Genomic DNA, 14,228 nt, shown 5'->3' with positions numbered 1-14,228 from the left:
TCCCTTGTGTTATTTTGACATTGGTTGTTTCAGGCATCAGAGGGTTATTCCAGAAAGCCAGATTAGTGAGTTAGCGAGATCTGTCAAACCAGAATTTGAGCATACTCAGAATGTCCTGTTTCCAGAAAGAGAGCTTGACGTATAGCCTGATCAGAATCCATAGCAACAAATGCTCTGTAGCAAACATGCTACCTATTAGGTTAACTTGATCTTAGCCTGGCCTGGTGAATAAAGACGGGGCTCTCGGCCAATCAGATTCTTGTCCGTCCCTATGGACTGTCCATTTGCGGAAAATCCAAATTACATCGGAGCCTGCATTGTCCCCAATGCATTACAAAGGGAATGAATTATTGGACCTTGAGTAGATCCTTTAGATCAGTGGCTCTCAACCAGGGGTGCTAGGACCCCTGGGTGTTCTTGAAAAGACTCATGATACTATAGGTTGGGAACCACTACGTTAGATCATTCAGAAGGTTTTCTTCAGGAACGTTGTATTTTTTTCCGCAGAATCAATCATATCTGGCCAACATACTCAACCAGTAGCACTGTAACCCAAAGCAGTTTTGCTTTGACTGCAACGCAAACTGTATTGCTTAGCGATTAAAAAATAAAATATCCACTGGAAGTTTCCTGTACAATGTGGGTAATGCGGAACGATTTGGCAAGGCAACTGTGTAGAGCCGTAAGAAGTCTGCCTCGCATTGAAGAGATGTTCCTGTAGTGGCTTCCTATCCTCTTTACCATAGCCACTGCCCAAGCCTGAAGCGGGGTTGTTTGGTACGCATACAGTCCACACAAGGTTTCCAAATGGCCAAACATTCAATGACATCCAGGGATATGGTGCAACAAAAATGTTTATTCTTATATCAAACAAATAAATAATTCTCCAACTTAAATCAGATATTACTTGACATGGAAAATACATAATATGACCTGTTTGTAATGTCTGTATGGTCAAAAAACTATACCGCTCCCGCATCTAGCAAGGACTCCCTCCTCCGAAGGCCCAACTTCCTGCCTTTATCCTAACACACTTACCACAATACAATGAATGGGCAAGAGGGGGGGGCAAAAACTGAGTTACACTAACAAATGAATATATCTCAATCAGGAAAATATAAATCATAACGGTACGTACCTAATATTTCATCATGTACATTAATATTTACTATATTTACATAAATGTACATGGAGCTCCGTATGTTCAGTCTTTTATACAAATATGTCCAAATCGGCATTAACATACCGGCCCCTAAATGTTGACTGCACTGAATGCACAACAATTACTTAATATTCAAACGTAGAGCCAATACACAAAACATTCTATACCAGAGCACTATTACAGTTCATAGCTATATACAAATATACAAGGTGGCATATAGGAAAATAGTCCATAGATCTCAGTGAGTTGAAGTGTAAAGGTGTTCAACTTCCAAAAATGTCAAGAGTTTGACGTCCAAAAATGTATGACTACGACATCAAAGGATGTAAGACTACGACATCAACAAATCAGAGATGCACGTGATTCTAAGATGGAGCACTGTGTGTGTGTGTTTGTGTGTGTCACTCCGTCGCCTCAAGGAGCAGACAGTTTATTGATAGGTCTCTGTAAGATATCGGTCTTAGTCTTAACCATGACTCTCCGGACAAGACCCTTGACCCCTGGCAAAGCCTCCACCACACGCCCCATTAGCCAAGAGTTCCTTGGGGCGGTGTCATCGACGATGACCACAAGGTCACCAGGACTGAAGTTTTTCTTAGTTTTGTTCCACTTGTTCCGCTCCTGCATAAGTGGAAGATACTCCCTGATCCATCTCTTCCAGAAGAGGTCAGTGATATATTGTACTTGCTTCCATCTCCTTGTGAGTATAGGTCGCTTCTCTGGAATAGTCCTGGTGGCAGGACTGGCTTAGCTTTCAGATGAAGCAGATGGTTCGGAGTCAGGGGTTCTAGATCATTAGGGTCATTTGTTACAGTAGTGATTGGTCTGCCGTTCACAATTGCCTTCACACAAGGCTGTCTGCAAATCCTCATCATCCAGTACTTGCTCTTTAAGGACTGAATAGAGGATATTTTTCACCAGTTGGATCAACCTCTCCCATACCCCCCCATGGTGGGCTCCAGAGGGAGGATTGAATGACCATGTCACTCCTTCCTTCAGTAATTCATTTTAAATCTTGTTGTGATCCAGCTCTTTCAGAGCTTCTCCTAGCTCTCTGTGTGTTCCAACAAAGTTGGTGCCATTGTCTGTTCTGATACTTGTTACTGGGCCCCTTCGACAGGGGCAGGGCATTGATGCAGGAATCAGCATCCAGATAACTAGCAACTTCTAGATGGGCAGCTCGACTCACAAGGCAAGTAAAGATCACACCATACCGCTTCACATGAACGCGGCCTCGCTTCACCTCTATGTGGCCGAAGTAATCTATGTCCACATGGGTGAAAGGCGGCAAATCAGATGACATGTCTTTGTTGCATTTCCTGGTCATCAGAATTGCAGGTACAGTAGGCTCCGGTCAGTTGACTGCCAGTGATGCTTTGCTAATCTCAAATTGATAAGACTAGACAACATGATGAATAGCCTAATGTATCTCGCAGATTCCAAGCGTCATTGGTTCTATAGATGGGACATATCCTCAGTCAAAGACCCTCTGGACCAGATGAAGGAGACTACGTGACTAGAACATCTTTTCACAGCATAAACGGGTAGCTATTGAATAGTGTAGCCTACATCTTCACCAAACCAAGTCATTCAACTCAATGATCTTCCTTACTTTTTTTGTCAGATCTGCGACTCCCATGGGGTTACAACTGAACATAGTACACATTGTTTCCCCTGTTGTTATGAAAATTATTATTCATCCTACATAGGCTATGGAATGGGCATGCCATTGCAACTGTGACATGCTACTACAACTTACACACAGTATTTATCCAGAGCCTTGACATGTAATATCACCAGTGTTGAAATAACACTTCTCTATAAATTGAAAGCTTTATTGCTAATCAGCCATGTGTGTAAGCTAGGCCTATTAGGTATTAAGTTTACTCTGTCATTTTCTGCCAGGCTCCCTCTGGCTTTTGCGGCAGGGGATGAATTACTTTTTTTTGGTAAATATGTGAACATATTTGTTGTGTGTTACAATTGTTTCTTGTTCTGTGCTATGCCTGTTTTGACTCCATATCTATCATCTACCTTTTTGAATGTTGCATGCAATCTGAGATTCGCTTAGCCTAATTACTTTAAACGAGAAGCAGACGTTCTGGAACCAAGAAATTCCAGACTCCCTTATCTGGTTAAGGAAAGCCGGATATGTTCAGGGAATCCTGAATTTGTTAAACCATCTTTCAGGAATACCCCCCAGGTTGAGCTTACTCTTTTAAAGCAAGGTCAACAAAGGTGTTCTCGTTTGACCCACACATTGGTCAAACATTTTGTCTAAAATGTACTAGAATTGAAGTCTTCAGCCACCAGAGATGCAAAACATTTGTTTTATTACAACTCATTTAAAAATAAGAGAAATTCACCAACAAATCATTACGTTTCACATGGTTGAACAGTGGCTTTTGTATAAACTTGTCCGAGGTCTGGGGACAAAACAACAATGTATATCCCAGGTGGTCTCTGTGTCCTTTAGCCATCTTCTGTCATTTATTGAGCGGACGAGGAGTTTGCTAATGCACAAAATGATCTAGCTACTAGGCTAGAGGCTACCCACATAATAGCTCAAACATACTCCACACACACTATTGAAAACCACTTTCTCTTTTTTTTTATCAGCAAGATAAAGACATGAATAAAGACAAGAATTCAATCAATTATTAAGCCCTTTTTACATCAACAGTTGTTAGTGGTTGCAGGTTTACCTGCCTCATCTGAAGCCTCTTATTTTAGGGTGCTGCTATAGGAAATGTATTTTCTTGGTGACCTAAATATTGACTGGTTATCATCTAGATGTCCTCTCAAGGGGAAGCTTCTTAATGTGACTAATACCTGTAACATAACCCAGGTTATCACTCAACCAACTAGTTTATACCATAGTGTCGGATCTGTGACACATCCACTTCTATTGATTGCGTCTTCACCAATGATGCAGAGCTTTGCTCCAAAGCAATATCAGCTCCCACTGGCTGTAGCAGTGACCCTTACATTGTGGCAATAACAAGGAAAGCCAACGTTCCAAAGGTAGGGCCTAAAGTTATCTATAAGATATCAAATTTCTCAGGACTCTTTTGTTGAAGATGTAAAAACATTTATGTTGGTCTGATGTGTATAAGGAGGAGAATCCAGTTGCAGCACTTGGAGTATTTGTACAATTATTCTTGGCAATTGTTGACAAACATGCACCTGTTAAGAAACTGTGAGAACTGTTAGATCCCCCTGGACCGATGATGAATTGAAAATGTGTATGGTTCAAAGAAGTGATGCAAAGGAGGTGACCAACCAGTCAGGCTGCTCAGCTGATTGGTTGACACATTGTAAATTGAGACATTTTGTACAAATAAATTATATTACCAAAATAAATGGCATAAAAAACAAGGGGGGAAACTAGAATATCTTAAATGATATTATGGGCAGAAAACCCAATTCATCTCCATCGTTCATTGAAGTTGCTGGGTAATTTTTAACAAAACCTTTTGATATGGCCAATCATTTCAATGGCTATTTCACCTGTAAAGTAGACAAAGAAGTAAAATGACAACATTGAACAGTGAACCATCATATTTGTGTATTATTGTATGTATCTAATAATGAAAGAGAAGGATTGCCGTTTTGAATTTGGTCAAGATTGTGTGGAAGAGGTGGGAAAACGGTTGTTGTCCATCAATAATGATAAGCCACCAGGTATAGACAACCTTACTGCACTGACTCAGATGACTGTCAATCATATGTATATACTGTATTCTATACCATCTATTGCAGCTTGCCTATACTGCATGGCCATCGCTCATCCATATATGTATATGTACATATTCTTATTCATCCCTTTACATTTATGTGTATAAGGTAGTCGTTGTGAATTTGTTAGATTACTTGTTAGATATTACTGCACTGTCGGAACTAGAAGCACAAGCATTTCGCTACACTCACATTAACATCTGCTAACCATGTGTATGTGACCAATAAAATGTGATTTGATTTGACACACACACAAGCAAAGAAATACACTACTAAGACACTCCTCTCTGCACCATACCGAGCAGCACCTAACACTTACACTTACCCTACACGAAACCGGGTTCGTATCCAAATCCCAACCCTCGCCTCCCCATACACTGATACATCCCACTCTTTCCCTTCTTTGAGCCCACCCCTCTTTTTATTCATGTCTCGTCAAGTATGGTGTTTTGTTTTGAGTCCTGTTCTGTTATTTTTCTTTTTCATTTATTTAATTGTTAAAAGACTTTGGGTCCTTGAAAAGCACTACATAAGTCCCATGTATTATTATTATTATTATTATTATTATTATTAGATAAACTTATTATAGTCTTAATTTTACTGCAATGTCAATTACATTTTGTGTGATAAAGAAACATCTGAGGATTTCAGAAATGTGTTGGGCTATTATGTTGGATAAGATTTCTGAACAGGTTACAAGAAGACAGAAATGAAAAATATGTCCCACTTTGTTCCGAATTCACTGAAATAACCGTACTAATAACAGTAATAAGAACATTTTTACAAGATATAGTACAACAAGAAGCAAGCAAAGAAAAAGCCTGCCGAACCTGAGGGAGTGAATGTTATTTATAATAAGGGTTACATGGAGAAAGTCTGACCTCTGAAATGAAAATGGATGGCCCTTCAGCAAATGTGTTTTCCCTAAACCGTCCCTGAATGCTTGAAAAAAAACAAGTGACCCTCCCCTATACCCAAAATAATGATTCAAATATAAAATAGCAGAGAACATTTCTACCATTTACCCTCACTTCTTGGACAGACCAGAGCCTTAGAACTGCAGTTTTAGAAACTGTTCTTTGTCCTGTAAGCATTGCATTGTATTGTATTTTACTAGGCAAGTCAGTTAAGAACAAATTCTTATTTTCAATGACGGCCTAGGAACAGTGGGTTAACTGCCTGTTCAGGGGCAGAACGACAGACCTTGTCAGCTCAGGGGTTTGAACTTGCAACCTTCCAGTTACTAGTCCAACGCTCTAACCACTAGGCTACCCTGCCGCCCCAATTTGCAGGTCTGAGAAAAAAAACTAGCCTTTTAGAAACATTTCATGCAATTGCATTTGATTGTACCTTTTTTTGAATCTTTTTTTTATGCCATACAAATGACAGAAATGACAGGCTAAGAATGGACAGAGATAGGTCTGAGTTCATCTTATCATTTTTCTCCAACGCAAAATCAGTGTCTTGTTTGCAAATGATTACATCTGAGATGTCATTAGGAATCTGAGCATAGTACTGTCAAAAGTTAGGCCTACTGATGCAAAAATATTTAAGCTGGAAAGGATCTGCCCCTTTTTTTCCAAATCTAACTGCCTGTAGCTCAGGCCCTGAAGCAAGGATATGCATATTATTGATACCATTTGAAAGGAAAAACTTTTGAAGTTTGTCTAAATGTGAAAGGAATGTAGGAGAATATAACATATTAGATCTGGTAAAAGATAATACAAAGAAAAAAACAACTTAAAAGAATAATAATTGTACCATCTTTGAAATGCAAGAGAAAAGGCATAATGAATTATTCTAGCGCAGACGCAATTTAGACTTTGGCCGCTAGATGGCAGCACTGTAAATGCAAAGTTTTAGAGTGATCCAGTGAAATCTTGCATATCTATTCAAAATGTTGTATCAGGACCAAATGTGCCTAATTGGTTTATTCATACATTTTCAAGTTCATAATTGTGCACTCTCCTCAAACAATAGCATGGTATTCTTTCACTCTAATAGCTACTGTAAATTAGACAGTGCAGTTCGATTAAGAAGAATTTAAGCTTTCTGCCCATATCAGAAATATATCTATGTCCTGTGAATTATTTTTGTTTCTTACAACTCATGCTAATCACATTAGCCTACGTTAGCTCAACCATCCCGCAGACGGGACACCAATCCTGAAGAAGTTCTGCTGGCTACTTCTGTGGCTTAACCCAACACGAGAAGGTCACAATTGTTTTCCTAAAAGCTGTCTGGGTTTAAACATCTTCTATTGTACAGAAAGTGAATATCTTAATCAATTGATAGTGACAGAATTAGATTACTTCCCATGCAAGTCAATGTTTTGTCTCCTCTGCTGTAGAAAGTTGTAGCTCAGCCTCTGAATGTAAAAGAAACTAACAATGATATCATCATATGCATCGGAGTCACGTCTTTCCCAGGTATTTTACAGCTTGTTTCTAACAAAGCATTGTAGACCAAAGTGCTGTTATATAATTGGATCAGTTTTATTGTAAGCTAACAAAGGGTAGGTCTGTGCTTTTTGCCATTTTCTAAAGTAGGCCTATGGCATACCCTCTCATACTCCCTCAATTTGAGTCTTGGTTTTTAACTTAACAGCCCTTCACTGACACGGAGATAGACTATTTTACGGTGGGTGGAGGAATGCAGGCTGCTATATCAAATCTATGGATATAGCAGCCTATAGCCTAATTGTATCTGTCAAATAGGTAGGCCTACCTCTTATTTCTTAAATAGGAAGAAACAAGCTCCAACACAAAGCCCTCTTGTTGTTAGTAAGTCTCTAAAATAAGAGGGTTTAAATTAATTATGCCTACTGCAATTTGCCTACTTTCAGCACCGTGAGTTGTCCATTTCCGATTGATTGTGCCCAGCTGCTGCTTCAAGTTTCAGCACCACAATGTAAGTTACTCGAATCTGGCTTATTGTGAGGTCAATAACTCTGATAAAAAAAGGCCTACATCATGAGCAACATAAACATATTCCTCATCTTCACACTCTCCTTCTCAAATTGAACAGAACATAGGTTATAAGCTAGTCTGCATAAATGTTTTGGACAAGGCCTAATCAAAAACAATTTTTGGAAGAAGCCTTTGACTCCTCTTGAACTGCCACCGTAGGCCTACACAGCACAGCCATTGGTTAGGCAGTGCACATCAAAAAAATTGATCAGCAAGAGCAGAGCAGGCCGGGGCTCAGGGTTGGAATATCCATCCCTTACTGTGGTATGCATAGTTCAGTACAAATATGCTGCAAAATACTAAACCCTCCCCTTGACTGAAATTGAAAAAGCATGACCCTCCCCCATTTCCCTCTGGGTAAATATTGCAGGGGAAATATTTGGAGTGTTTATCTGTCCAGATAAAAAAATATATATAAAAAACAATTAAGTACCCCCACTTCTAAAACCAAAGTTGCACCCCTGAACTATTGTGTAAATGTAATCTCTCCCCCAGCAAGGAGATTCCACTCAAGGGATAGTATATTTATTAGAATTTATTTCCCAATTAATTTGGTTATGAGAATGTTGGGTTTCCCAAGATGTTCGGTGCTTACTTCTCAAACCGGCTAGCTAGCTAAATAGACGGCTCTGCAGTGCATCGCCAATCACAACACTGGACTGGCCAATGGCAGGAATTTGTACGTTCGTCCATCACTCCACTGAACGTGACCCATTAGGTGTCAAGACTAGAGAGAAAGCAATTTGAGAAATTGAAGCGAAAACTTGCCAATGGCAAGTGACTTGCTGGTGGACAATTAAATGCGTCCAAATGATTTTTTTAAATGTTTTTTATCTGTGACAATGATGTTCTGCTCGCTTAAAGTTACACAAGATCTCAAGTTTAATTATAGCGCTCTCGACTGCCATGTGCACTCGTGGGACCCGTCCTCTGCTCGCTCGACCACATTTCTTCTCTCTCGACTCAGTTTGCTCGTGCACTGATGTTTCATTTTGCTAACGTGCACCATCTCGTGCATGTTCGACTTTTGAATTGGATTTGCACCCATACTGGGCCGCCAGACACGTGTGGTGAGGTGGCATTTGCCACAGCACTGGTGATTTAGTTTAATAAAATATATCATGCAATGCTTTCAAAAGAGGGACTCAACGTCGACAGTGAATTTGTGACTCCGGGATGATGGGCTTCTAGGCAGGGTTGTAAAGAAAAAGCCATATCTCAGACTGGCCAATAAAAAGAAAAGATTAAGATGGGCAAAAGAACAGACACTGGACAGAGGAGCTCTGCTTAGAAGGCCAGCATCCCAGAGTCGCCTCTTCACTGTTGACGTTGAGACTGGTGTTTTGTGGGTCTATTTAATGAAGCTGCCAGTTGAGGACTTGTGAGGCATCTGTTTCTCAAACTAGACACTAATGTACTCCGGGGCCTCCCACTCCTCTTTCTATTCTGGTTAGCACCAGTTTGCGCTGTTCTGTGCAATGTATTCAGCATTGTACGAGATCTTCAGTTTCTTGGCAATTTCTCGCATGGAATAGCCTTCATTTCTCAGAACAAGGATAGACTGACGAGTTTCAGAAGAAAGTCTTTGTTTCTAGCCATTTTGAGCCTGTAATCCAACCCACAAGTGCTGATGCTCCAGATACTCAACTAGTCTGAAGAATGCCAGTTGTATAGCTTCTTTAATCAGAACAACAGTTTTCAGCTGTGCTAACATAATTGCATAAGGTTTTTCTAATGGTCAATTTGCCTATTAAAATGGTAAACTTGGATTAGCTAACAACGTGCTATTGGAACACAGGAGTGATGGTTGCTGATAATGTGGCCTTTGTACGCCTATAGATATTCCATTAAAAATCAGCCGTTTCCAGCTACAATAGTCATTTACAATGTTAATGTCTACACTGTATTTCTGATCAATTTGATGTTATTTTAATGGAGAAAAAATGTGCTCTCGTTTAAAAAATAAGGGAATTTTTTAGTGACCCCAAACTTTAGAACGATAGTGGAAACATATCTAACTCATCATATGAGCTAAACTGCGTGGGCATCTACTACCTTAACTCGACAGCTAAGCTGTCAAATAAAAGGAAAATGAGGCAATGTATAGCCTATGAATATCTGCACCTAGTAAACATGACAAACCATAACCTAAGCTCAACAGATATAAACACAAATTACTCTAGCCTTCATTTTGGTGGCTAGTTAGCAGGTTGTCTGTATTACTAGCTAGTGAAAGTGACAGCTGAAGTTGACGCTTAGTGAGCGCTGCCGTGGCGGAGGTCTTTGTGGGCTATACTCAGCCTTGTCTCAGGATGGTAAGTTGGTGGTTGAAGATATCCCTCTAGTGGTGTGGGGGCTGTGCTTTGGCAAAGTGGGTGGGGTTATATCCTTCCTGTTTGGCCCTGTCCGGGGGTGTCCTCGGATGGGGCCACAGTGTCTCCTGACCCATCCTGTCTCAGCCTCCAGTATTTATGCTGCAGTAGTTTATGTGTCGGGGGGCAAGGGTCAGTTTGTTATATCTGGAGTACTTCTCCTGTCCTATTCGGTGTCAGGTGTGAATCTAAGTGTGCGTTCTCTAATTCTCTCCTTCTCTCTTTCTTTCTCTCTCTCGGAGGACCTGAGCCCTAGGACCATGCCCCAGGAATACCTGACATGATGACTCCTTGCTGTCCCCAGTCCACCTGACTGTGCTGCTGCTCCAGTTTCAACTGTTCTGCCTTATTATTATTCGACCATGCTGGTCATTTATGAACATTTGAACATCTTGGCCATGTTCTGTTATAATCTCCACCCGGCACAGCCAGAAGAGGACTGGCCACCCCACATAGCCTGGTTCCTCTCTAGGTTTCTTCCTAGGTTTTGGCCTTTCTAGGGAGTTTTTCCTAGCCACCGTGCTTCTACACCTGCATTGCTTGCTGTTTGGGGTTTTAGGCTGGGTTTCTGTACAGCACTTTGAGATATCAGCTGATGTACGAAGGGCTATATAAATAAATTTGATTTGATTTGATTTTCCTTCACTCTGCGGCCCAACTCATCCCAAACCATCTCAATTGGGTTGAGGTCAATATCTGATGCAGCACTCCATCCCTCTCCTTCAGCCTGGAGGTGTGTTTTGGGTCAATGTCCTGTTTGAAAAACAAATAATAGTCCCACTAAGTGCAAACCAGATGGGATGGTGTATCGCTGCAGAATGCTGTGGTAGCCATGCTGGTTAACTGTGCCTTGAATTCTAAATAAATCACTGACAGTGTCACCAGCAAAGCAGCCCCACACCATCACACCGTCTCCTCCTCCATGCTTCACGGTGGGAACCACACGTGGAGATCATCCGTTCACCTATTCTGCATCTCACAAAGACAAGGCGGTTGCAACCAAAAATCTCAAATTTGGACTACTCTGGACCAGAGAACAGTTTTCCACCGGTCTAATGTCCATTGCTCGTGTTTCTTGGCCCAAGCAAGTCTCTTATTATTATTAGTGTCCTTTAGTAGTGGTTTCTTTGCAGCATTTAGACCAAGAAGGCCTGATTCACGCAGTCTCCTCTGAACAGTTGATGATGAAAATGTGTCTGTTACTTGAACTCAGTGAAGCATTTATTTTGGCTTCAATCAGAGGTGCTGTTAACTCTAATGAACTTATCCTCTGCAGCAGAAGTAACTCTGGGTCTTCCTTTCCTGTGGCAGTTCTTGTGAGAGCCAGTTTCATCATAGAACTTGGTGTTTTTTGCGAAAGCACTTGAAGAAACTTTAAAAGTTTGTTTAATTTTCTGGATTGACTGACTTTCATGTCTTAAAGTAATGATGGACTGTCGTTTCCCTTTGTTTAGTTGAGCTGTTCTTGCCATAATATGGACTTGGTCATTTACCAAATAGGGTCATCTACTGTATACTACCCCTACCTTGTCACAACACAACTGATTGGTTGAAACGCATTCAGAAGGAAAGAAATTACACAAATGAACTTTTAACAAGGAACATGCATTTCAGGGGACTACATCATGAAGCTGATTGAGAGAATGCCAAAAGTGTGCAAAGCTGTCATCAAGGCAAAGGCCTTTTTTGGTTAGTACATGATTCCATGTGTTATTTCATAGTTTTGATGTCTTCACTATTATTCTACAATGTAGAATATAGTAAAAAATAAAGAAAAACCCATGAATGAGTAGGTGTGTCCAAACTTTTGACTGGTACTGTATATACAGTGCATTTGGAAAGTATTCAGACCCCTTCCCCTTTTCCACATTTTGTTACATTACAGCCTTATTCTAAAATGAAATGAATAAATTTTCTTCCTAATGGGCCTCCCGGGTGGCGCAGTGGTTAAGGGCGCTGTACTGCAGCGCCAGCTGTGCCATCAGAGTCCTGGGTTCGCGCCCAGGCTCTGTCGTAACCGGCCGCGACCGGGAGGTCCGTGGGGCGACGCACAATTGGCCTAGCGTCGCCCGGGTTAGGGAGGGCTTGGTCGGTAGGGGTGTCCTTGTCTCATCGCGCACCAGCGACTCCTGTGGCGGGCTGGGCGCAGTGTACGCTAGCCAAGGTGGCCAGGTGCACGGTGTTTCCTCCGGCGCATTGGTGCGGCTGGCTTCCGGGTTGGATGTGCGCTGTGTTAAAGAAGCAGCGGCTTGGTTGGTTGTGTATCGGAGGACGCATTACTTTCAACCTTCGTCTCTCCCGAGCCCGTACGGGAGTTGTAGCGATGAGACAAGATAGTAGCTACTACAACAATTGGATACTACGAAATTGGAGAGAAAAAGGGGTAAAATTCACAAAAAATAAAAATAAATAAATAAATTCTTCCTAATACCAAAACAGGTTTTTCGAAATAATAAACTGAAATATCACATTTACATAAGTATTCAGACTCAGTACTTTGTTGAAGGAAATGTCCACCAGTGCTGTTGCCAGAGAATTTAATGTTAATTTCTCTATCATAATGACGTTTCAGAGATTTTGGCAGACCACGTGTAAGCACTCCAGCCCAAGATCTCCACACCCAGCTTCTTCACATGTGGGATTGTCTTAGACCAGCCACCCAGACAGCTGATGAAACTGTGGGATTGCACAAACTGTCAGAAACTGTCTCAGGGAAGCTCATTTATAGGCTGTTAACCTGACTGCAGTTCGGCATCGTAACTGACTACAGTGGGCAAATGCTCACCTTTGATTGTCACTGGCATGCTGGAGAATTGTGGTCTTCACAGATGAATCACAGTTTCAACTGTACCAGGCATATGGCAAACAGCCTGTATGGCATTGTTTGTTGATGTAAACTTTGTGAACAGAGTGCCCCATGGTGGCAGTGGTGTTGTGATATGGGCAGGCAGAAGCTATGGACAACAAACACGATTGCATTTTATCAATGGAAATTTGAATGTACAGAGATACTGTGACAAGATCACCTCATTTTTCAGCCCTATGTCGCAAGGATCTGTACACAATTCCTGGGAGCTGAACATGTCCTTGTTCTTCCATGGGCTGCATACTCATCAGACATGTGAGCATGTTTGGGATGCTATGGATCGATGTGTATGACAGCATGTTCCAGTTCCCTCCAATATCCATCAACTTTGCACAGCTATTGAAGAGGAGTGGGACAACATTCCACAGGCCACAATCAACTGCTTGGTCAACTCTATGTGAAGGAGATATGTTTTTTATTGTATATTATTTCACCTTTATTTAACTAGGTAGGCTAGTTGAGAACAAGTTCTCCTTTGCAACTGCAACCTGGCCAAGTTTGACACATACAACAACAGAGTTACACATGGAATAAACACACATACAATCAATAATACAATAGAAAAATGTATATACAGCATGTGCAAATGAGGTAGGATAAGAGAGGCAATAAATAGGCCATGGTGGCGAAGTAATTACAATATAGCAATTAAACACTGGAATGGTAGAATGTGCAGAAGATGAATGTGCAAGTAGAGATACTGGGGTGCAAAGGAGCAAGATAAATAAATACAGTATGGGGATGAGATAGATTGGATGGGCTATTTACAGATGAGCTATGTACAAAAATGTTGTACTGCATGAGGCAAATGGTGGTCGAACCGGACTGGTTTTCTGATCCACACCCCTACTTTTTTTAAGGTATCTGTGACCAACAGATGCATATCTGTATTCCTAGTCTTGTAAAATCCATGAATTAGGGCTTAATTAATTTATTTCAATTGACTGATTTCGTTAAATAAACCTTAACGCAGTAAAATCTTGATATTTTTGTATGTGGCGTTTATAGTTCAGTGTATTATTATTATTATTAATGTAATCTTTATTTAATTAGGCAAGTAAGTTCTGAAATTCTTATTTACAATGACGCCCTACACCGGCTAAACCCACACGACGCCGGGC

The sequence above is a fragment of the Oncorhynchus clarkii genome, chromosome 20 (assembly GCF_045791955.1).
Source record: "Oncorhynchus clarkii lewisi isolate Uvic-CL-2024 chromosome 20, UVic_Ocla_1.0, whole genome shotgun sequence".
Classification (NCBI taxonomy): domain Eukaryota; kingdom Metazoa; phylum Chordata; class Actinopteri; order Salmoniformes; family Salmonidae; genus Oncorhynchus; species Oncorhynchus clarkii.
Note: the sequence above shows the minus strand (reverse complement) of the source record.